Source organism: Chiloscyllium plagiosum, unplaced genomic scaffold, assembly GCF_037043375.1.
Source record: "Chiloscyllium plagiosum isolate Xiang-an unplaced genomic scaffold, Cpla_swu_hap1 HiC_scaffold_45, whole genome shotgun sequence".
NCBI classification, from domain to species: domain Eukaryota; kingdom Metazoa; phylum Chordata; class Chondrichthyes; order Orectolobiformes; family Hemiscylliidae; genus Chiloscyllium; species Chiloscyllium plagiosum.
In genome coordinates this window covers 10754366-10777658 of record NW_028270183.1, presented here as the reverse complement: position 1 = coordinate 10777658, position 23293 = coordinate 10754366, and positions in this window count along the sequence as shown.

Sequence of the window (23293 nt, the reverse complement as noted above, 5' to 3'; positions counted from 1 at the left end):
TTCTCTGACAGCCCCCTTCACTATCTGCTACTCCACCAATCTTGGTGTCATCTGCAAACTTAAGCAACTGATTCCTTCCTCCAAATCATTTACGTAAATCACAAACAACAGTGGTCCCAGCAAGGATCCCTGTGGAACACCACTGGTCACAGTTCTCCATTTTGAGAAACTCCCTTCAATACTACTCCCTGTCTTCTGTTGCCCAGCCAGTTCCTTATCCAGCTAGCTAGAACAACCTGGACCCCCATGTGACTTCACCTTCTCCATCAACCTACCATGGGGAACCTTATCAGACGCCTTATTAAAGTCCATGTATATGACATCTACAGCCCTTCCCCCATCAATCAACTTTGTCACCTCCTCAAATAATTCTATTAGATTTGTAAGACATGACCTTCCCTGCACAAAACCATGTTGCCTATCACTAATAGGCCCATCTTATCCCTCAGTATCTTCTCCAGCAGCTTCCCTACCACTGACATCAGGCTCACCGGTCTATAATTAGCTGGATTATCCCTGCTACCCTGAAACAAGGGGACAACATTAGCAGTTCTCAAGTCCTCTGGGACCTCACCCATGTTCAAGGATGCTACAAAGATATCTAATAAAGCCCCAGCTATTTCCTCTCTTGCTTCCCTCAGTAACCTGGGCTAGATCCCATCCAGACCTGGAGACTCATCTACCTTAATGCCTTTTAGAATACCCAACACTTACTCCCTCCTTATGCTGATTTGACCTAGAGTACTCAAAGATCTATCCCCAACCTCAACATCCATCATGTCCCTCTCCTTAGTGAATACTGATGCAAAGTACTCATTAAGAATCTCACCCATTTTCTCTGACTCCACACTTAACTTTCCTCCTTTGTCCTTGAGTGGGCCAACCCTTTCTCTAGTCACCCTCTTGCTCCTTATATATGAATAAAAGACTTTAGGATTTTCCTTAACCCTGCTTGCTAAAGATATCTCATGACCCCTTTTAACCCTCTTAATTCTTCATTTCAGATTGGTCCTACATTCCCAATATTCTTCCAAAGTTTTGTCTGTCTTCAATTGCCTAGACTTTATGTACACATCCTTTTTCATCTGAGCTAGTCTCACAATTTCACCTGTTATCCATGGTTCTCTAACCTTGCCATTTCTATCCCTCATTTTCACAGCAACGTACCTCTCCTGAACTCTAACCAACCTCTCTTTAAAAGCCTCTCTTTAAAGCTGAAGATCCAGGCTATTTAGCCCCAATGTTGCCCCACCCCACTCCCCACCAAAGGCAGTAGTGAACCAGATGGGGTTTCACTAGCTTTCAATTCCAGATTGATTATCTGCACTCAAACTTCACGGTGAGACTGAAACCTACATCCCCAGATTGTTTAGCCTGGGGATGTGGATCCCAATCCAGTGCAATGCTACTACACTGCCATCTCCTCTGTCCAGGGAGGCAGGGGTGAGGTGTGATGTTTCAGGGAAAATCATCACATCTGGAGGAGGAAGGGAATGAGGAAATGGTTTTTATGGCACCTGAGAAATATTTTGGGGCAATAACTAAAACCAAAGTGAGTGGTACCAGATAAGCCACTGGGTATACTCACTCTGAGATATTTGTTCGCATTGACTTCTATCGAAGTTCATGCCAGGCACAACTAGGAGACAGTGGACCCAAAAGCCTTTAGCTGCCTTTTGGGGAGATGATGGCCTAGTGGTATTACCACTGGATTGTTCAGCCAGAGACCCAGGTAATGTTCTGGGGATTGAGGTTTGAATCCTGCCATAGTAGATGCTGGAAGTTGAATTCAATACAAATCTCGATTTAAGAAATGACTGTTGGGGGAAATACCCATTTGGGTCAGTCATGTCCTTTAGTGAAGGAAATGTGCCATCCTTACCTGGTCTGGTCGACATGTGACTCCAGACCCACAGCAATGTGGTTGACTCTTAACTGTCCTCTGGCCAATAAATGCTGGCTTAGCCAGTGATGCCCTCAGCCTGTGAATTTAAAAAAATCCAAAGTTATGGAATTCCCTTTCAAAATCTGTCATGTTCTACACCTCTTGTTCCTTTTGAGACTCTCCTTAGATCCTACCTCTCTATTCAGACCCCTAGACCTGTCCTGCTATCTCCTATTGAAGCTCAATGCCAGCATCTCTCTGATAACCTCCCTGTGAAACACCCTGGGAGCTACAACAAACGCACTACATAAATGCAAGATATTGTTGCTGCCTGGACTCAGCAGTTTGAAATAGGCATTTGTGTAACAGACCAAGGGATTGGTTGTGTTTTGACAATTAATCGCAGCCTGGGACAGAGAGAACAAAATCTGCAGAAATAATTTTAAAGTAGCAAACAACTCTGGTTTGTAAGGAAAGAATATTGGCCTCAAAATGTTACCTCTCTCTGTCTGGAGATGCTGCCCTCCAGCAGTATGGATTTTTATTTCAGACCTCCAGCATCTACAGGTTTACTTTTTATAGAATCCATTTCCCCACCATCTCAGGGCACTTCAAGCTCATCTTCAAATCAGTTGGTTTTCTCCTCCCTGTCTCCTCAACTACTGCCTCCCCATCCCCTCCATCTCCACACTCCTCCACTCCTTCAACCACTGCCCCCCATCCCCTCCATCTCCACACCGCTACACTCCTTCAACCACTGCCCCCCATCCCTTCCATCCCCACACTCCTCCACTCCTTCAACCACTGCCCCCCATCCCCTCCATCTCCACACCACTACACTCTTTCAACCACTGCCCCATCCCCTCCATCTCCACACCACTACACTCTTTCAACCACTGCCCCATCCCCACCATCTCCACACTCCTCCACTCCTTCAACCACTGCCCCCATCCCCTCCATCTCCACACCGCTACACTCCTTCAACCACTACCCCATCCCCTCCATCTCCACACCTCTCCACTCCTTCAACTACTGCCCCATTCCCTCCTTCTCCACACCCCTCGACTCCTTCAACCACTGCCTCCCCATCCCCTCCATCTCCACACCTCTCCACTCCTTCAACCACTGCCCCATCCCCTCCATCTCCACACCGCTCCACTCCTTCAACCACTGCCCCATCCCCTCCATCTCCACACCGCTCCACTCCTTCAACCACTGCCCCCATCCCCTCCATCTCCACACCCCGCCACTCCTTCAACCACTGCCCCTCCATCTCCACACCCCTCCACTCCTTCATCACCCAATCCTCCTTCCCCCAGATCCCTTCAGCATCCCCCCTTCTTTCACTCCATTCTTGATGATCTTCTCATTAGTCGTCTTTGCCCTCAGCTCTCAAATGCTCCCCCCCCATATATTCTGCCCTCCTGCTGCAATTCACCTTTAAGAGGTGTTGCTCTGTTTCCAATGTACTGCTGCATCAGAGGTGTGTTATAAAACGTATGTTGGAAATGTAACCACATCTCTTAAAGGTATATTGTAACACACTGCCCCTCTGTCTCCTCTTTTAAGACTCCTGTCTTTGGCCAACCCTAATGTCTCGTTCCAGTTAGTGTGTGTTTTACAATCCAGCCCAGTCTCAGGGCGTTGCAGGTCGGAGTTCAAGTAATTGTTGAACCATAAAGAGCAGAAAGATCCCAGAAGAGTCAGAGCTGCGTTAGTGTTGGGAGTAGGATTAGGTCTCAGTGCCCCGTGTAACTAATAGGTCAATTGCCCACTTCAGGTGGAATTTAAGATGGTGCATGAGAACAGGATCTAGGTTTGCAGTGATGCCACCTACAGTTCAATAGCTTACACATGGTCACTTGGGGGGGTATGCAGCAAGGGAGGGTTGTGACTCGGCATGGAGCTGAACAACCTGCCATATGATGTAAGGGAGATGATGAACAAAAATAAAATGAAATTAAACATTGTGTCAGCTCAGACAATGTGTAGAATTTTTACATTACTGCTATGTCAGGATGACCTTTAAGGTTAAAATCGTTACTCACTCAAACCACTGAGTCACTGATGCAATTCCTCTTTCAAAATGTAGATAAAAGCTGCCAGACCTGAAAAACAGGATCTTGAAGAGAAAAATCTCCTCATGGGGAAATCACATACAGCAGGAGATTTATTTAACAGCACGAGATCAAACACAGAAAGACCGAATGAGAGACACATCAAAGCTGAACTCTAACCCCAACAGTTTTGCAGGTTGACACGGTGAATTCTCTTTCTTCCACCGCCCCCCCACCCCGCCAGCACTACTTGCAGCAGAACCGATTTTAAAAGGTGCCAATTATTCCTGAAAAGGAATATCAAAGCAATTACTTCAAGGAGCATAAGGCCAAGATTAGGCCAATTAGCCTCTGATGAAGGGCTTTTGCCCGAAACGTCGATTTCGAAGCTCCTTGGATGCTGCCTGAACTGCTGTGCTCTTCCAGCACCATTGATCCAGAATCTGGTTTCCAGCATCTGCAGTCATTGTTTTTACCCAATTAGCCTCTCAAGTCTATCCCATCATTCAACACAAATGTGGTTGCTCTGAAGACCCTTTGGATCTCTCTTCCCACCTTAAAACAGCCCTTCCAGTGCGGGAGATGTGATGATTGGGTGACTCAGATCTGGGACAGACAGAGGGTATGGGCAAGTTCTGAAGAGATGGGCGATTCTGGACATGAAACATCAACTCTGCCTCTCCCTCCACAGATGCTGCCAGAGCTTCACCACCACTTCCTGCTTTCATTTCAGATTTCCAGCATCCGCGGTATTTCACTTTCAGTAGAGGCGTGGGCATCATCTTGTCACAGGGATCACTGGGCCTCGTCATCTTGCCCATGTTTCCTCAAATGTCCCAGCGCCACGACAATTTCCCAAAAATAGTTGAAACGCTAAAATAAAACAAAGAACTGAAGGTACATAAGATCTAAAACACATTGGATTCGAAGCGTTAACTCTGTTTCTCTCTCTCCACAGTTTCTGACAGACCTGCTGAGTTTCTCCAACAATTTCTGCTTTTTGTAAAAGTTCAATACTCTGGTTTTCACATTTCCCCTTTTTCTCTGTCAAATGTAAACTGGGTTCTCAAGTGGGGAAGGGGTACAATACTTGAGTGAAATTTCATCCTGTAGATATCCATCATATCACATTTGCCCTGCAAGCTACAGTCCTGATAGTAAAGTTCAAACAATGCACAGAATAATGCCAACCCTGGCCGGGCATAATCCACGAGCTATCATCAAAGAACCTTGCACCCGCAATTGCTCCTCTACCCAGACTCCTGCCACTGACCCCATGACATGCCAATCACCACAGATACCTTCCCACCTTCCTAATTGACTTTGGAAACCAACACAGAGAATGCTGGAGAAACTCAGCAGGTCTGGCAGCATCTGTGGGGAGAGAAGATTAGATTCCCTAAAGTATGGAAAGAGGCCCTTCAGCCCAACAAGTCCACACCGATCCTCCGAAGACTAACCCACCCAGACCCATTTCCCTAACACTATGGGCAATTTAGCATGGCCAATTCACCTGGCCTGCATATCTTTGGATTGTGGGAGGAAACTGGAGCACCCCAGAGGATGGGAAACCCGCGCTGACACAGGGAGAATGTGCACACTCCACACAGACAGTCGCCTGAGGCTGGAATCAAACCTGGGGCCCTGGCGCTGTGAGGCAGCAGTGCTGACCATTGAGCCACCGTGGGAATGCTTTGAGTCCGGCGTGACTCTTCATCAGAACACTTTGAAAATTTGGTCAGTGCTGCTGAAAACAATCCCAGATGGATTCGGGAAAGCCAGTGGATAAAAGTTGATTAGCTTTCATTGCAAAGGTGTTCTAGTACTTGCATTAAACCCTGCAATTTCTGTTTTAAATTCATTCATTGTTGCTCCATAGGCCAGTATTTATTGCCCATCCTTAATTGTCCACAAGGCAGTTAAGAGTCAACCTGGGCAGTATCTGAGGAGCAGGAGAGTCAATGTTTCAGGCAGGACCCTTCATCAGGAATTCTGACGATGGGTCCTACCCGAAACGTCAACTCTGCTGCTCCTCAGATGCTGCCTGACCTGCTGTGCTTTTTCCAGCACCGCAGTCTATCTACTCTGACCCTCCAGCATCTGCAGTCCTCTCTATCTCCTAGTTTAGAGTCGGCCACATTGCTGTGGGTCTGGTGTCATATGTAGGACAGACTTTAAGGATGGCAGACTTTCTTCCCTAATTAATGAACCAGACAGGATTGTACAACAGTGGCCACCATTAGGCCAAGTTTCTAATTGAATTCACCACCTGCTATGATGAGATTCAAACCCACACATGACATGTGACTGCTGTTCTGGATTACCAACCTAATGACATGAACACTACACCACTGTTATGAAGGGTTTTGGAGAGATCAGAACCAGAGCTTGTCTACAGTTTCCTCCTTGGCTTAATGAGTGAGATACCCGTCTTCAAGAGAGATGGGGGTAGGTTAGCTCAGTTGGCCGGATTGTGAGGCAGTGTGACACTGACAGTGTGGGTTTATTCCCTGCATTAGTTGAGGGTACCTCCTGGGAACAGATTGAGTCAAATATGTTTTTACTCTCTTCAGGAGACCTAACTGTTTAAAAATCTGTCTGTGGAATGTGGGCATTGCTGGAAAAGGCAAATTAAAATATTAAAAAAAACTCAGCTTTAATATAAATCAGTTAGCAAAGGCTTGTTGACTTTATAAAGAATGGAACACTCAGTCCAACATTGAAAGGAGAGGGGGTGTTGCTACCATGTAGCCCATAATATTTGATGTATAAACCAACAACAACTTGCATTTCTACAGCACCCTTAGTGTGATTGGATAACTCCAAGGCAATTCACAGCAGTGTTACCTTACAAACTTTGAAACCAATGAGTTAATACGGCCATGGACCCAGTGCCTGGTCAAAAAAAAAGTCTGCTTTTGAAAAGTTTCTGAAAGGTGGGGAGAGAGAGAGTTGGAGGAGCATAAGGAGGAACATTCCAGAATCGAGGGGCAGGGCAGCTGAAGGCATGGCTGCCAATTCGAGAGAAATAAGCAGTCAGGTTGGAAGAGGTCATCAGGATCGGGAGACAAGAGTTCATGGAGGCATTTGAACTCAAGAATGAGAGTCTTAAAATGGAAGCATTGATAGAATGGGAGCTAATGTAAGTTAGTGAGCACTGGGCTGATGGGTAAGTGAGACTTGGCACAAGTTTCGATATTTTACAGGGTAAGTCACCAGTAACTTTAACCTCATGGTTCTAGGGGAAAACGTCATTGCTTTAATGAAGGAGTGTAGTGATGAAATACACCTGGGAGTATACAGAAGCTTGTTTGTCTTCTTATAATTGTACCGTGACAGCAAGGTTACTAAAGTTCAATCTGACACTTGATTCACCTGTAGACATAAATGGACCCTATTTATTTGTCAGTTATTTTTATCTATTCTAATTTCTCTCCCTGACAATTCATGCCCTCCAGTCACCTTTGCCTAAGTTGGCATTCTTTAAAGGCAACTCTCGACAGTCTATTTGACTGTGCCAGGCATCACCACTGAACATGATCATATAGGGGAGTCCAAAACTAGAAGGTATAGGATGAAGGTAAGAGGGGAAAGGTTTAAAAAGGGCAACTTTTTCAGGCAGAGGGTGGTGTGTGTATGGAATGAGCTGCCAGAGAAAGTGGTGGAGGCTGGTACAGTTACAACATTTAAAAGGCATCTGAATGGGCAGCACAGTGGCTCAGTGGTTAGCACTGCTGCCTGACAGTGCCTCACAGGGACCTGGGTTCAACTCCACCCTTGGGTGACTTTCTGTGTGGAGTTTGCACATTCTCCCCATGTCTGCGTGAGTTTCCTCCCACAGTGTGCACAGATTGACTGTGCTAAATTGCCCGTAGTGTCCAAGGATGTGTAGGCTATGTGGTTAGCCATGAGAAATGCAGGGCTATAGGGTCGGGGGGGGGGGGGGTGGGATGCTCTTCGGAGGTTCGGTGTGGACTTGATGGGCTGAATGGCCTGTTTCCACACTGTAGGGATTCAGTGAATAAGAATGGTTAAGAGGGACACTGGTCAAATGAGACTAGATTAATTTTGGATATCTTTAGATTAGATTACTTACAGTGTGGAAACAGGCCCTTTGGCCCAACAAGTCCACACTGACCCGCCGAAGCGCAACCCACCCAGACCCATTCCCCTATATTTATCCCTTCACCTAACACTACGGGCAATTTAGCATGGCCAATTCACCTAACCTGCGCATTTTTGGACTGTGGGAGGAAACCGAAGTAAATCCACGCAGACATGGGGAGAATGTGCAAACTCCACACATTCAGTCGCCTGAGGTGGTAATTGAACCCGGGTCTCTGGTGCTGTGAGACAGCAGTGCTAACCACTGTGCCACCGTGCCGCCCGTATCTGATTGGGATGGACAAGTTAGTCCGAAAGGTCTGTTTCCGCGCTGACCTTGACCCTCATGATGTATGCTTCAACCAGCAGGGGTGACTGGGACAACATTGGGAGTGGGAATTCAGCCTTCCTGTCTGATGCCACTCAACGGAATTGTGACTGAACTAGAGATGCCCAGTATATATGGTCTTAAAGTGCCAGACATAATGCGTGATACAAATAAAACTGGATCCCACTTGACGTTATCATGCTGCAGCAACATTTCAAGAAAATGCAAGGACCATGTTTGTGTTGCCCTCCTGCAGTGTGACCAGGTGGAGTGGGTAACCAACTTTTACTGAACTGAGTGAAAATTGGCAATTTGTCAGCACTTGACCAAATAACATCCTGCCACATAAGCAGTAAAATTGAAAATGATATCTCAATGACTCTTGTTATGAAAACGAACACAGTAAGGGTGTCCTGGATGGTAAAGTTACTGTCATCACACTCGCTTGTTAGAGAAAGACAGAGATACAACTGACAGTGAGTTTAACCTGAGGGTCACCACACCTCAGGTGAGGTGCAAGGTTGAGAAGGTGGGGCCTTCAGGCTAACTTCAGACAGTGCAGGAATTGAATCCTCGCTGTCCGCATCACTGCATCGCAAACCAGGTGACTGAGCTAACTGACCCTCAGTAAAGCCTGCAAAACCACCAAGAAATTGAACAGGTGCTTAAAGGTGAAGAGAGGACTGATGGTCAGCGCTGTGGGGAAAACTGCTTCCTCTGTCGGTAGACAAGTCTGACCCCACAGTGCCCCAACCTCTCCCACAAGCCAGCAGGTTCCGAATGGACCCCAGCTGAAATGGGAAGCGAACTCCACCAATCTGACCCACACCAGGAAAACAGTGGGAAATCAACCTTCCTGTCTAAGACTAACTACAGCACCCCTGGTGCCACTCAACAGAACCCAGGGAGTCCAGGTTGCTGCGACAGCAAACACTTTCACATTCGTGTTGAAGCGGTTAAGAGGTTCCACACTCGGTGGAAGGGTCACCGGGCTAAGGTTGCCCACGCTTCTCATTAGCAGCTTGATCCCTGCTGGGAGACAATAGACAATAGGTGCAGGAGTAGGCCATTCTGCCCTTCGAGCCTGCACCACCATTCAATATGATCATGGCTGAGCTGCTTCTGGGCCTCATACCAGGTGCAGCCCCAATGGGAGGAGATGGTTGTACCACCATTACTGAAATGGCAGGCCTTTGGCATAGGAACACCGGGCTGTGGGCTGCATTGGTTAGTGCTCTCACTGGCTCTCTGTCTGATATCTCTCCCATTGTTACAGTTCCAGCCTTTAGAGTGGGCATCATTATCCTGGAATAACATAATTTTGATTTGATTTTTATAACTTTCCCTTCCTAGTTTTGTACTTTTCTGTTAACCTTTAAATGTTGTCTTGGTTGCAGTGTTGCACCAGGGGCTATTGAATGGAAATGAATATTTTCTTCAAAACAACAGAAACACTGGGATCGATGCCTGATCCACATATTTCCATCTGAAGAGTCAGGAAAGTATTGGATACCTCTAAGGCTTGGCTTCATCTTGTTTTAGAGTCAGAGAGATGTACAGCATAGTAACAGACCCTTCGACCCAACTCGTCCATGCCGACCAGATATCCTAAATTAATTTATTCCCATGTGCCAGCGCTTGGCCCATTTCCCTCCAAGACCTTCCTATTCATATACCCATCCAGATGCCTCTTACATGTTATAATTGCACCAGCCTCCCACCACTTCCTCTGGCAGCTCATTCCATACACATATCACCTGCTGCGTGAAAAGATTGTCTCTTAAGGTCCAAGTTATATCTTTCCCCTCTCACCTTAAACCTACACCTTCCAGTTCTAGACACCCCACCCCAGGGAAAAGACCTTGTCTATTCACCCTATCCATGCCCCTCATGATTTTGTAAACCTTTATAAAGTCACCCCTCAGCCTCTGACGCTCCAGTTTGAAGTTAGACATTTTGCAAAAGGATGCTCTTCAATATTCTCTAAGTGTATCTTTGAAGGAACCTAGGATCTGATAGACCTCCAAGAGACACACAGAAACCTCCGAAGGTGGAAGGGCAAGTTGAGAAGGCTGTGGAAAAGGTCTACAGGATACTTAACTTATCAATATTGAAGCAGAGGACAAAAGCATAGAAGCTATACTAATATCATAGAACCATAGAATCCCTACACTGTGGAAACAGGCCATTTGGCCCAACAAGTCCACACCAACCCTCTAAAGATTAACCCACCCAGACCCATTCCTCTACCCTATTACTCTACATTTACGCCTGACTAATGCATATATCTTTGTATTGTGGGAGAAAACCAGAGCACCCGGAGGAAATCCACGCAGGAGAGAATGTACAAACTCCACACAGTCGCCCAAGGCTAGAATCGAACTCGGGTACCTGGCGCTGTGAGACAGCAGTGCTAACCACTGAGCCATTGTGAATAAACATCTAGAGGAAGTGGTACCCTCTAACTCATTGGAAAACCTCACCCATAGCATTGTCTCCAATTCCTGAAACCAAAGTTTGGAATTAATATCAAGGCCTTCGTGAGGCTACAGAGAAGGTTTGTATAATTTCTTATTAATGTTTATTTTTGTTCATTCATGGGATATGGTATTGCCTGCTGGTACCACATTTAATGGCCATAACTAATTGCCCTGGAGCAGTGGTGGTGGTAAACACGTTTTGAACTGCCGCAGTCCTTAATTGGTAGGATTACCGACACAGTGACTGTTCGGGAAGGAGTTCCAAGCTTTTGACCCAGTGACACTGAAGGAACGGCGATATATTTCCAAGTCAGGGTGGCGAGTGGCTTGGAAGGGAACTTGCAAGTGGTGGTGTCCCCATGTGTCTGCTGCCTTTGTCCTTGGGGATGGTAGATATCACAGGTGTGAAAGATACTGTCAAAGGACCTTGTTGAGTTATTCCTTTTCATCTTGTAGATAGTGTACATTGCTGAAGCTGTGTCTTTGTGTTGAAGAGAATTAATGTTGAAGTTAGTGGATGTGATGCCAATCAAGCAAGCTGCTTCGTCCTGGGATGGTATTAAGTTTCTTGAGCGTTGCTGGCCCTGTACCCATTCAGATAAATTCTCTGCTGTACATTCACGATAAAAGCTACAAATCACACAACACCAGGTTGTAGTCCAACAGGTTTAATTGGAAGCACTAGCTTTCGGAGTGCTGCTCCTTCATCAGGTGGTTGTGGCTGATGAACCACCCGATGAAGGAGAGTCGCTCCGAAAGGTGGTGCTTCCAATTAAACCTGTTGGACAATAACCTGGTGTTGTGTGATTTGTAACTTTGTACACCCCAGTCCAACACCGGCATCTCCAAATCACGATAAAAGCTGGTTCCCTTACCCTACTGCTGTGGTCCCTTTCCCATGACATGCAATTGTAATATTTCATGATCCCATTTTAGCACCCACTCTCAAGTGCTGAGGCATTTCCTGTGTTTGAACAGTGACCAATGCCACTTAGGCAAAGGCAAACACAGGAATCAATAGTAACTCAGTGTCAGGTGGTGTGTTTTGGTTATAGAAAATGTTACACCCATACATAATAGTTCTTGTTTGTTCAGCCTGCTTGTGAAAGAGAGGCGCATTTAACTTTGACTCAGTGTTTAGCTGCTCAGGTTTCATTTACTTATTTCCTATAGGTCACCCTGTGATATTTATGGGGCACACGAAAAAAAGGGTTAGCCAGTAAGCTACTATCTGTTTTGTGGTTTACTTTGCAGGCTTTATCCCTCTGGCTTGGCTTCCCCTGATATCATTCCACTCCCCCACTTCCTTGTCCAGTAGCCTACTTCATCTTGTGAAATGTTTGCTGTTCAAATGTCCCTGGGTGGGGTGCGAGAGAGAAAGGCACATATCCCTTTGGTTATCTTGTCCACCCCAGATAGGTTGTTGAACCTCTTGTGGTCTGCCAGTGGGTTTAGGCAGACTTCAGGAATTGAATGGGAGTTGGTTAGTTCGGATGTCAAGCTTTGTGTACAAAATAATGCCAATATTCATTCACAGGATGAGGGCATCATTGGCCAAGCCAGCATTTATTACCCATCCCTAATTGCCCAGAGGGCAGTTAAGAGTCAACCACTAACATCCTTACCCACTTTGTGAAGAACGTTTTAGTGAATTGTGCTTTGGAAAAACCAGCAGGTCTTATGGGGTGGTATAGACTGGTGATGGAGCATCTCCCCCAAGATTACCTCACAAATATGGTGCACCACAAAACAGAGCAGTTTTACAAGACGTGGCAGCCGTTTCTAAATTATATTGATGCAGGCTTATCAGCAATATTAATTAGGGCCATGGTATAGCCATGGGAATCAGGATGGGTGCCTGTGGGGCCCCAGGAGGGGGAGGCTGGGGGATAAAGAGTACGGGTACTATTACAAGACTCCCAGGGATGGGAGCCAAAGTGGAGGTGTGATGAGTGAGATAGAATAAAGTAGTGAGATATAATTTAATTTAAGTTACTTGAATTTAGTTTCAGTTAATATTTATTTAATTTGTAGGGTCCCATGTTCGATTCCAGCCTTGGGTGACTGATTGTGTGGAGTTTGCACATTCTCCCCGTGTCTGCATGGGTTTCCTCCGGGTGCTCCAGTTTCCTCCCACAGGCCAAAGATGTGCAGGTCAGGTGAATTGGCCATGCTAAATTGCCCATAGTGTTAGGTGCATTAGTCAGGGGTGAATGGGTCTGGGTGGATTACTCTTCGGCGGGTCGGTGTGCACTCGTTGGGCCGAAGGGCCTGTTTCCACACTGTAAGGAATCTAATCTAATGTGGTTGTTCTGGTAGAATAGTAGGTGGTTCACTAATAATAGTATCACATTATGACTTTGTTGTACTGCCTCTACTTTTCTGTTTTTATTTTGGTGTTATTCTTTTTTTGTATATAGATGTTTTGGAAAAGATTTAAAAAGGTCTTTAATAAAAATATTTATTAAAAAAGAGTCAACGACGTTTGATCTGGAGGGTGGGTCTGGAGTCACACATAGGCCAGACCAGGTAAAAACAATAGACAATGAATTCATGATCATCACTCAGCTCGTCATTCCAGATTTTACTGAGTTCAAATTCCACCATCTGCCATGGCAGGATTTGTACCAAGGTCCCCAGAACATTACCTGGATCTCTGGATTAGCAATAAATAATACCACTCAGCCATTGCCTCCCCTCCTAATGCAGGTTCAGTCCCTGTGCTGACTGCAGTAAGATCCCAGTATCTCTCACTGTTATCCTGTTGTGATATCGTGACACAAGCCATGATGAGAAATCCTTGGTTAATGAGGACAATACAGAGAGAGAGAGTTTGAGGGGCATGATATACAATGTTAAATATCTGAACTTAAGTCTGTCATCATCAAATGCCATGTTCTTTCCAGCAGTGATCAGGAGTGGGAATCAGAGTGACTTTGCCCTATCATTGCCCAGGATACTGATCAATTGTAATGTCCCATTAAGGTTCAACTACAAAGCAGAATTTAAATTTGTAATCTTCATCACCTACAATGTGTCAGACTACATTTACTCATCAAGAAATCTACAGCTTGCTTCTCACTTTTAGGAGTTAAACTTTTGCTTTAAGATGCACCGTTAGCCTCCAAAATGTACAAAAGGCCTGGAACTGTCCCTGTGACATTCATTTTGTCAATATTGACTCCATGGTGGGAAGGGGAATTGACTGAATGAATTTTCTGCATGGTTTTCTGATAATCATGAAGGAAGGAAATCTTGCATTTGTGTCGCGCCTTTAATGACTTCAGGACACCCCTCAGCATTTGCAGCTAGCTAAATGCTGTGTTGTCACTGTTGTAACGTAGGCAATGTGGCAGCCAAGCTGCAGGCAGCAAGTTTCCACAAACTGCAACATGATATTGACTGGGATAATCTTATTGGTTACAGGATAATTATTAGCCAAAACGCCTGGGTAACTCACTGCCCTCTCTAAAATAGTGCTGTGAAGTATTTTACATCTACTTGAAAGGACAGATAAGGCCTCAGTCAACGTCTTATCTGAAAGATGGAATCTCTAGAAGTGCAGCATTCCTTTGCCCTTACTTTGGGAGTACCAGCCTAGGTGCTGTGCTCATCTCTCTGGAATGTTTATATATTGTCACTGATGTCTGCATTCCTTCAATTCTAGCCCCTTACAAGTTTACCATTTTAATTAATAGTTGTAATTTCAGTCGCCTTGGCCCTAATCTTTAGATTTCATCCTGTAAGTCTCTCCATCTCCACCTCGATGCTCATATGTTTAGTTATCTGTTCTGATTCCTTCTCCTGAGCCTCAGCATCTTTTAATGTGATCACTTTTCTTCTCTCACACGACTGAGTGCCTTTGGAACACCTTGCCACAGAGAGCTGTGGGAACAGAGGCCTTGTGCATATTTAAAGCGGAAATAGATAGATCCTTGATCAGCAGGGGAATCAAGTGTTACAGGGGAAATGCAGGAAGGTATCATAGAATCCCTACAGTGTGGGAACAGGCCAGTTGGCCCAACACATCCATACCGACCCTCTGAAGAGTAACCCACCCAGACCCATTCCCCTACTACTCTACATTTACCCCTGACTAATGCACCTAACCTACACATCCCTGAACATTAAAGGCAATTTAGCATGGTCAATTCACCTAACCTGCATATCTTTGGATTGCGGGAGGAAACTGGAGCACCAGGAGGACAATGTGCAAACTCCACACAGACAGCTGCCCGAGAGTGGAACCGAACCCGGGTCCCTGGTGCTGTGAGGCAACCACTGCGCCACCATGCCGAGATGTGATCTCAGACCACCCATGATCCTACTCAATAGTAGAGCAGGATCAAGGAACAAAACAAACACGTTTACCGTTATTGCTTTCCTTCTCTCATATGGTTGTGTTTCTTCAGAATACCTTGCAACAGAGAGCTGTGAGGACAGGGTGCTTGTGCATATTTAAAGCTGAAATTCTGTTCCTATTTCTTACAGTCTAAGCATTTGGGACATTTTTCTATGTTAAATGTGTTACATAACTACACAATGGTGTTGTTGCTTGCTTGCTTCTGGACAAATGCAGCAGCCAATCTACACTCGAGGAATGAGACTCAAACCAGTTCATGTGTTTAATCTTGTGAAATGGAATTGATTGAGGGGTTAATGCAGGTCAGGAGGACTCCTCGTGCAGAATGTGCCACTCCCTCAGTCATGCACCACAATGTCATTTTAGATTAATTTCTCAAATGGAGGAGTGACATTTGACCCTATTACTTTCAGACTCATGGACAAAGTTGTTAAGCAGCTGTGATGAGCTTTCAAAGGGATTTCAGAAACCAGGCCAGAAAATAAACATCAGAAATTATCAGAAATACGATAAAGCTTACATTTATTTTTTCAGCAAAGGATTGCACTCAAATTGGTACACTCAGGTTTGCAGCATTCATAGAGTCATGGAGGCATACAGCACAGACACAGACCCTTCAGTCCAACTCATCCATGCTCACCCAAATTTCCCAAACTAGACTGGTTCCATTTGCCTGCATTAGGCCTATATACCTCCAGACCCTTCCTGTTCATGTATCCATCCAGATGCCTTTTAAATGTTATAGCTGTGTCTGCACCAACCACTTCCTCTGGCAGTTCATTCCACAAATGGGCCACCCTCTGTGTGAAAGAATTGACCCTCAGATCCCTTTTAAATTTTATCCTCTCACATTAAAGCCACATCCTCTAGTTTTGAACACCCCTACCCTAGGGGAAAGACCTTTGCTAGTCACCTTATCTATGCCCCTAATGATTTTATAAACCTCTATTAAGGTCATCTCTTCCTCTCCACTGAAAGAAATCCCAGCCTACCCAGTCTCTCGCTTTAACTCAAACCTTCCAGTCCTGGCAACATCCTGTAAATCTTTTCTGAACCTTTTCCAATTTCGTAACGCGTATCCTTCTTATAGCAGTGTGATCAGAACCGTACACAGTACTCTAAAACTGGCCTCGCCAATGTTCTGTACAACCTCAACATGATATTCCAATGGTCTGAGCATGTTGACGATACCTTCTTGACGATCTTATCTGCCTGTGATGCAAATTTCAAAAAACAATTTGCCTGAACGCCTAGGTCTCTCTGTTTGGCAACACTCTCCAGGGCCTCACTACTAACTGTGTAGGTCCTGCCCATGTTTGTCTTACCAAAATGCAACACCTTGCATTTATCTAAAATAAACTCCATCTGCTGCTCCTCAGCCCAAACGATCAATATGCCTTTGAAATTTTGGTAACCTCTTCAATTTTGGTGTCATCCGCAAACTTACTAACCATGCTTCCTAAATTCTCATCCATACAGTTGCCTGAGGCTGTGATCAAACCTGGGTCCCTGGAGCTGTGAGGCAGCAGCACTGAGCCACCGTGCCATGCTGATAGTACTTAAGGAAAACTTGTTCATCCAGAAGTTGTTAGATATCTGAAAGTGTCAGATGAACACTGAGAATGCCGTAGCATTCAAGGCTATGGACCAGCTGCTCAAAAATGGGATGAATAGATAAAAGCCTGATGACCCAGTGAAAAATTGAGCACGGTGGCTCAGTGGTTAGCGTTGCTGCCTCACAGTGTCAGGGACCCAAGTTCGATTCCAATTTTAGAAGATGGTCTGTGGGGAGTTTGCACATTCTTCCTGTGTCTGGGTGGGGTTCCTTTGGGTGCTCCAGTTTGCTCCCACAGTCCAAAGATGTGAAGGTTAGGGTGGATTGGATTGGCCATGCTAAATTGTCCATAATGTCCTGGGATGTTTAGACTAGGTGGATTAGCCATGGTAAATACAGGGATACAATAGGGAACTGAGTCTGGGTGGGATACTGTTCGGAGCATCAGTGCAACTCAATGGGCCGAATGGCTTCTATCTGCATTGTAGGTACCCTATGATTGGTACTAAAACAATAGGCTGAAAAGTTATTTTCCACATTGCAATCCTCCATGACTAATATCCAAGACTTGTTAAAAGTGCAATTTAGAGATCTTCTATCTATTTAATCAATGCATTGTCTCTTCTACTGTGACAAACCACCAATCTCAACTTGATTAGCAAAAGGGAATGTCATAACCTTGACAGTTTTATTCTGTTTGCAGGCTGGTATTTTGACACTATCAATCGTTCCCACAAAAGCTTTCTCATTTCCTGATCGCCCCAGCCTTCAAATCAATTGGATCAGCAGGGTAGCCCCATCATCCCACAAAGCTCCGGTTCAAATCCTGCCCCAGAGTTTGAGCACAAATCAGTGGGATTACTTCAGTACAGTAATCAGTGAGTGCTGCATTGTCAATGGTGCTGAATTTCACAGGCAGCATCCAAGTCAGGTCACACCAACCTGCTTGGGTGGATGAAATCACGTGATTCCACATTCCTCTTTTAATTCAAATATTTTTACATAAGATCCCAAAGTACTGTTTCATAACAGGGAAACGATCCCCACATTCAATACTTATCCCTCATTCAACATTACAAAAAAATAGATTATTTCATCTTTAGTACATTGTTGTGCACAAATGGATGCTGTGTTTCAGAGTTATGGTGGCAGCAAAAACTGACAGCAAACAAGTCAATAACGAACGAAACAATAAAACATAGAAAATAGCTGCAGCAATAGGCCATTCGGCCCTTCGAGGAGGAGAAAGTGAGGACTGCAGATGCTGGAGATCAGAGTCAAGAGTGTGGTGCTGTCAGGCAGCATCCGAGGAGCAGGAGAATCAACGCTTCAGGCAACAGCCCTTCATCAGGAATGAGGCTTTGTGAGCAGAGGGGGGGTGGAGAGATAAACGAGAGTGGGTTGGAGCTGGGGGAAGGCAGCTCTGAGTGTGACAGATAGATAGAGGTGAGGGGTAATGGTGATAGGTCAGAGAGGAGGGTGGAGCGGGTAGGTGGGAAGGAAGATGGACAGGTCATGAGGGTGGTGCCAAGTTGGAGAGTTGGATCTGGGATAAGGTGGGGGGAGGGGAAATGAGGAAACTGGTGAAGTACACATTAAGCCTGCTCTGTCATTCAACATGCTCATGACTGATCCTTCATCACAATGCTCCATTCCCGCTTTCTCTCCATACACCTTAAGTGCCTTTAAGATCTAAAACTCAAATCTAAATTCTTTGCTTGAATATGTTCAGCGACTTGGCCTCCAGCGTCTTCAGTGGTAAGGAGGGCCACAAAGCCACTACCCTCTGACTGAAGAAATCCTTCCTCATCTCAGTCCTAAATAGTCTCCCCTGTATTCTGAGACTGTCCCCTGCCAGGAAAAACATCTTCCCTCTACCTAGTCTGTCTAGCCCTGTCTGAATGTTATTAATTTCAATCACAGCCCCTCTCATTTTTCTAAACTCTGGTGAATACAGGCCCAGTCCATAGACCAGAAAATCTTGGATTTGATCATTCAGCCCATTAAGTCTGCTGTGCCAATCAAGCAGGTCATGTCTGATCTGATTATCCTCAACTCTACCTTTCTGCCTTTTCCCCATAACCTTTGATTCTGATTCCTTTACTGATAAAAAAAATCTACCTCAGTCTTGAATTTGCTTAATCACAGAACCTCTGCACGCCATTCAGCTTATCAAGTCCACACCAACCCTTCGAAGAGCATCCCATCCAGACCCACTCCTTCCCAGTAACCCTGCATTTCCCAAGGCTAATGCACCTAACCTAAATGTCTCCAGACACGATGGGCAGTTTAAAATGGCCAATTCACACCTTTGGACTCATAGAACCCCTACAACATGGAAACAGGCCATTCAGCCCAACAAATCCACACCAACTCTCCAAACAGCATCCCAGCCTATCCCTATAACCCGACACCTCCCATTGCTAATCCACCTAGCCTACACATTCCTGGATACGATGGGCAATTTAGCATGGCTAATTCACCCTAACGTGCACATCTTTGGATTGTGGGAGTAAACCAGAGTACCCGTAGGAAACCCACACAGACACAGGGAGAATGTGCAAACTCCACACAGACAGTCACCCGAGGGAGGAATTGAACCGGGTCCCTGGCACTGTGAGGCAGCAGTGCTAACCACTGAGCCACTGTGTCATCCTAATGACTCAGCCTCAACAGCCCTCTGTGGTAAAGAAATCACAGATTTACAACCCACAGAGAAGGAATTCCTCCTTATTTGTCTTAACTGTATGATCCCTTATTCTAAGATTATGCCCTCTGCTCCTAGACTCCCTACAAGGGGACTCAACTTGTCCAAATAAACCCTGTCAAATCCTCTAACCAGTCAAACTTATCACTCCCCATAGGATAGTCCTGTGTACACGGTATCAGCCTAGTGAACCTCTGCTGCACACCCTCTATCACAAGTATATCCTCTCTTAGGTAGGCACACCAAAATTGCATGCAATAATCCAGCTGTGGTCTCAGCAAGTCTCTGTATAACTCCAGGTTATGAAGCTATCCAAACTTAATGTGATATTGTATTCTGAAAGTGGCCAGAAGAGGGAGCCCAAGGAAAACTTTCCTCCAATGCTTGGGTCCACTTCAGAAAGAAATGGACACTGTACAAGTTTCCTATTAAACCCACTCTGATACACACTATATGATAATGGTTTATTTTCATGAATCAGTAATGAAATAATGGGGGGAGGTGGAAATTCAGGCAATAGTATTGCATGAATGGTTAACTAATTAGACAGTTGTTAACTTAAGTCAACAGAAGTCAACTTCTGAAACTTAACACACTTTGCCTGGCCCCTCTCCTCAAGGTACGACTTTTATGGCTACACTAACTACTCAGGCTCTTCTCAATGCAGGAGTCTCATCTCAATATTCAACTAGGGGAGGAGATAAGGTCACTGCCACAAAACAGCAAAACACTACAGGTGCTGGAAATCTGAAATAAAAACAACGCTGGTGAAACTCAACGGCAAGAGTAACCGAGTTAATGTTTCAAGCTTAAAGACTTTTCATTGGAACTGAAGGAAGATGAAAAATTATGGTTTTTGCACTGTTGACAAAGGGGAAGGAGGAGTGAGTGGAACAGATGGTGAGGGTACCCAAGGCAAAAGACAACGGGAGTGCTAATGGAGGGAGAGGTGTTAATGATGGGTTTGAATTAGACAAAGTGAATTAGACCTGCTGGGAACAAGATATTAAAAAAAGGACATAGCAGTAGTGGGGGTGGTGGAGAGAACCAACATGGAGGATAGTGTTCATGGTCTGAATTTCCAAAAGCGGTAAAGTGCTTAAGCAGAAAGTGAGGTGCGTTTCCTCCAGCTGATTTTGAGGATCCCTGGAACACTGCAGCAGGTCTAGGCTGGAAGTGGTAACTTGCGAGCAAGACGATTTATTGAAATGGAAAACATGGAATCACAGCCAGGTTTGGCCTGATCTCCCCTCCAATATCTTTGTGCATGCATTTTCCAGCAAAGACCAAGGGTTCACAGCTCAGGTCCAACAGGTGTGTAAATGCAAACAGCCATTCAGGAACAAAAATATTTACCCCTTCCAGCACAGAGCACACTACACCACAATGTGCCTCTACTTTCCATCAGAGATCATCAGGGATTCAGTCAACCCCTCATTTAGTTTGGCAATCAACCGAACATTGTAGGAGAACTTGTGGCACAATGGGTAGCGAACCTACATAGAAAATAGGTGCAGTAGTAGGCCATTCAGCCCTGCACCTTTATAACTGGTCATGCAATTTCATTATTCCACTCCCACTTTCTCTCCATACCCTTCAGCTGCAAGAGCCTCATCCAGCACCCTCTTGAATATATCTAAAGAACTGGCTCCAACTGCTTTCTGTGGTTGAGAATTCCACATGTTTGCAACTTTCTGAGTGAAGAAATTCTTCCTCGTCTCTGTCCTACCTCTGGGGTTAAAGCTTCATGTCTAAGTACCACAGCATGACTTGTGGACAGTGTTTGTCACGTGGTCTCGTGAGCTGATAATCAGCCTGGAAATCCTTCCATCACCAGCCAGAAGTTGTATGCAAATGTGCAAAAAAACCTGTACTCTGCCCCCACCTGCTGGCTGACTGAGACAGGCCGAAGACAGCTCAGAGTCACACTATGTGACACTCTTATCTTACTGCAGTGGCTGGGACGTCCTGCAATCTCTCTGGTTATTAACAGTGCTACAGTTTTCTTAGAGCTGGGTACGTGAATGAGGTTCAGGAACAAATTACTGCAGATACTGGAATCTATACTGAAAACAAATGCTGGGGACCACAGAGGGTCAGACAGCATCCATGCAGAGACAGCTAGGTGAACAAGGTTACATGTGCCTACCATGGCTGTAAGATACAGTTTTATCCTCAGCAATCAACATATTATAAAACAATGTAGCTGACGTTTGGATTGCACTGATTGTTTTTCTCTCCATCCTATTCTGCTTCTTGGAATCAAGTTGCAAGTTAGTTAGCACTATATCTAGCTATTCCAAGGTCAAATGCTTCAATAGTGGAAGTGACAGATTCAGGACGTGCATGCAGAATGAGCTGCTGTCATACCAAACCTTAAAAACTAGGAAGTCATGGTTTACTATCCAACCAATGTAAAACACCTGCTAATATCGCAGTAGGTGACCGTTAGCTGAATGGACACAGTTGTAATTAATTAGAATGGCAGAACAGAGGTGATGGTAGTTAGCTTCTCAAACACAATTGATCATTTGTAAATGACAACTGGCCTACTCAGCTAAACCTCCCTTTTACACATCATAGGTTTTTAAAAATATTTACCTGTTTGGACATGTTCTGATGCATCTCAACGCCATCACATCCTGAGGTAGGACTTGAGCTAGATCCACTACCATTGTACCACAAAACCCAACTTGCACATTATGTGAGCAAGACCAGCAGTTATAACCCCTCTCTAATTACCTTTCACTGCCATCTTTTTGACCCACCATCGGGTGTAGTGCCTCCCATGGTGGTCAAGGGATTTCCAGGATTTTGACCCTGTGACACTGTAGGAATGGTGATTTATACCAAGACAGGATGGTGCGTGACTTGGAAAGGAACTCAAAGGCAGCTGTTGCACTTATTCTTCTGGGTGATGGAGGCACATATTTGGACAATGTTATCGACAGAGCCTTGGTGAGGTACCAGTGTGTTATGTAGATGGTACGCACCGCTGCCATTGGTGGTGACGAATGTGAATGTTGAAGGTGGTGGATAGGGCACCAATCTTGTTCACAGCCAGTGGAGGGAAAGCAGAGATCAGTAGATGGAGTGCTGATTAAGCTTCAACAGCTTTGTCCAGAATGATGTTGAGTTAATGAAGTGCTCATCCATGCAAGTGAGAATTAATCCTAATTAACGGAAACCTAACACTTGAAAATTTTTCAGTTATGTTGGGCTGAAACAAACATCTTAAGTTTCCTTAATTACCAAATATTTCATCATGACCTGAAAAGTGTATGTTTTGTTTCACAACAGCAGTCCACTCTCTATCACACTTATTAAAAATTAAACACTTGTTAATGGTTTAAATGTGAAAGGTTACCATTAAATATACCCTAGATGGCTTTTAAAGCAGTTCGGTAAGCAGAAAAATAAACAGCAGCAGAAAATGGAAAATGCTGCACACCGCAACACACTCAGGTTGCAACAGGACCCTTGTAAAATTCCCTTCGTTGTTGGGGGGGGGAAATGAGTCGACAGTCATAGGCCCCGGAATTTAAACAGCCTGGAACTGGGGGCAAAAGAATTATAATAATCAAGATATCAAAATTGGAAGGGAATGAAGTTGCAGGGATATGGCAAAATAAAAAGTGGATTCAGGAATTAATTGGATAGATCTACCAAAGAGCTGTACAGGTAGGATAAGTCAAATACACTTTCCACGCAATAATTTTTTAAAGATCTAAAATAAACAGATTCTAATAATGAACTTAACACTGTTAAAAATCACACAACAGGTTATAGTCCAACAGGTTTAACTGGAAGCACT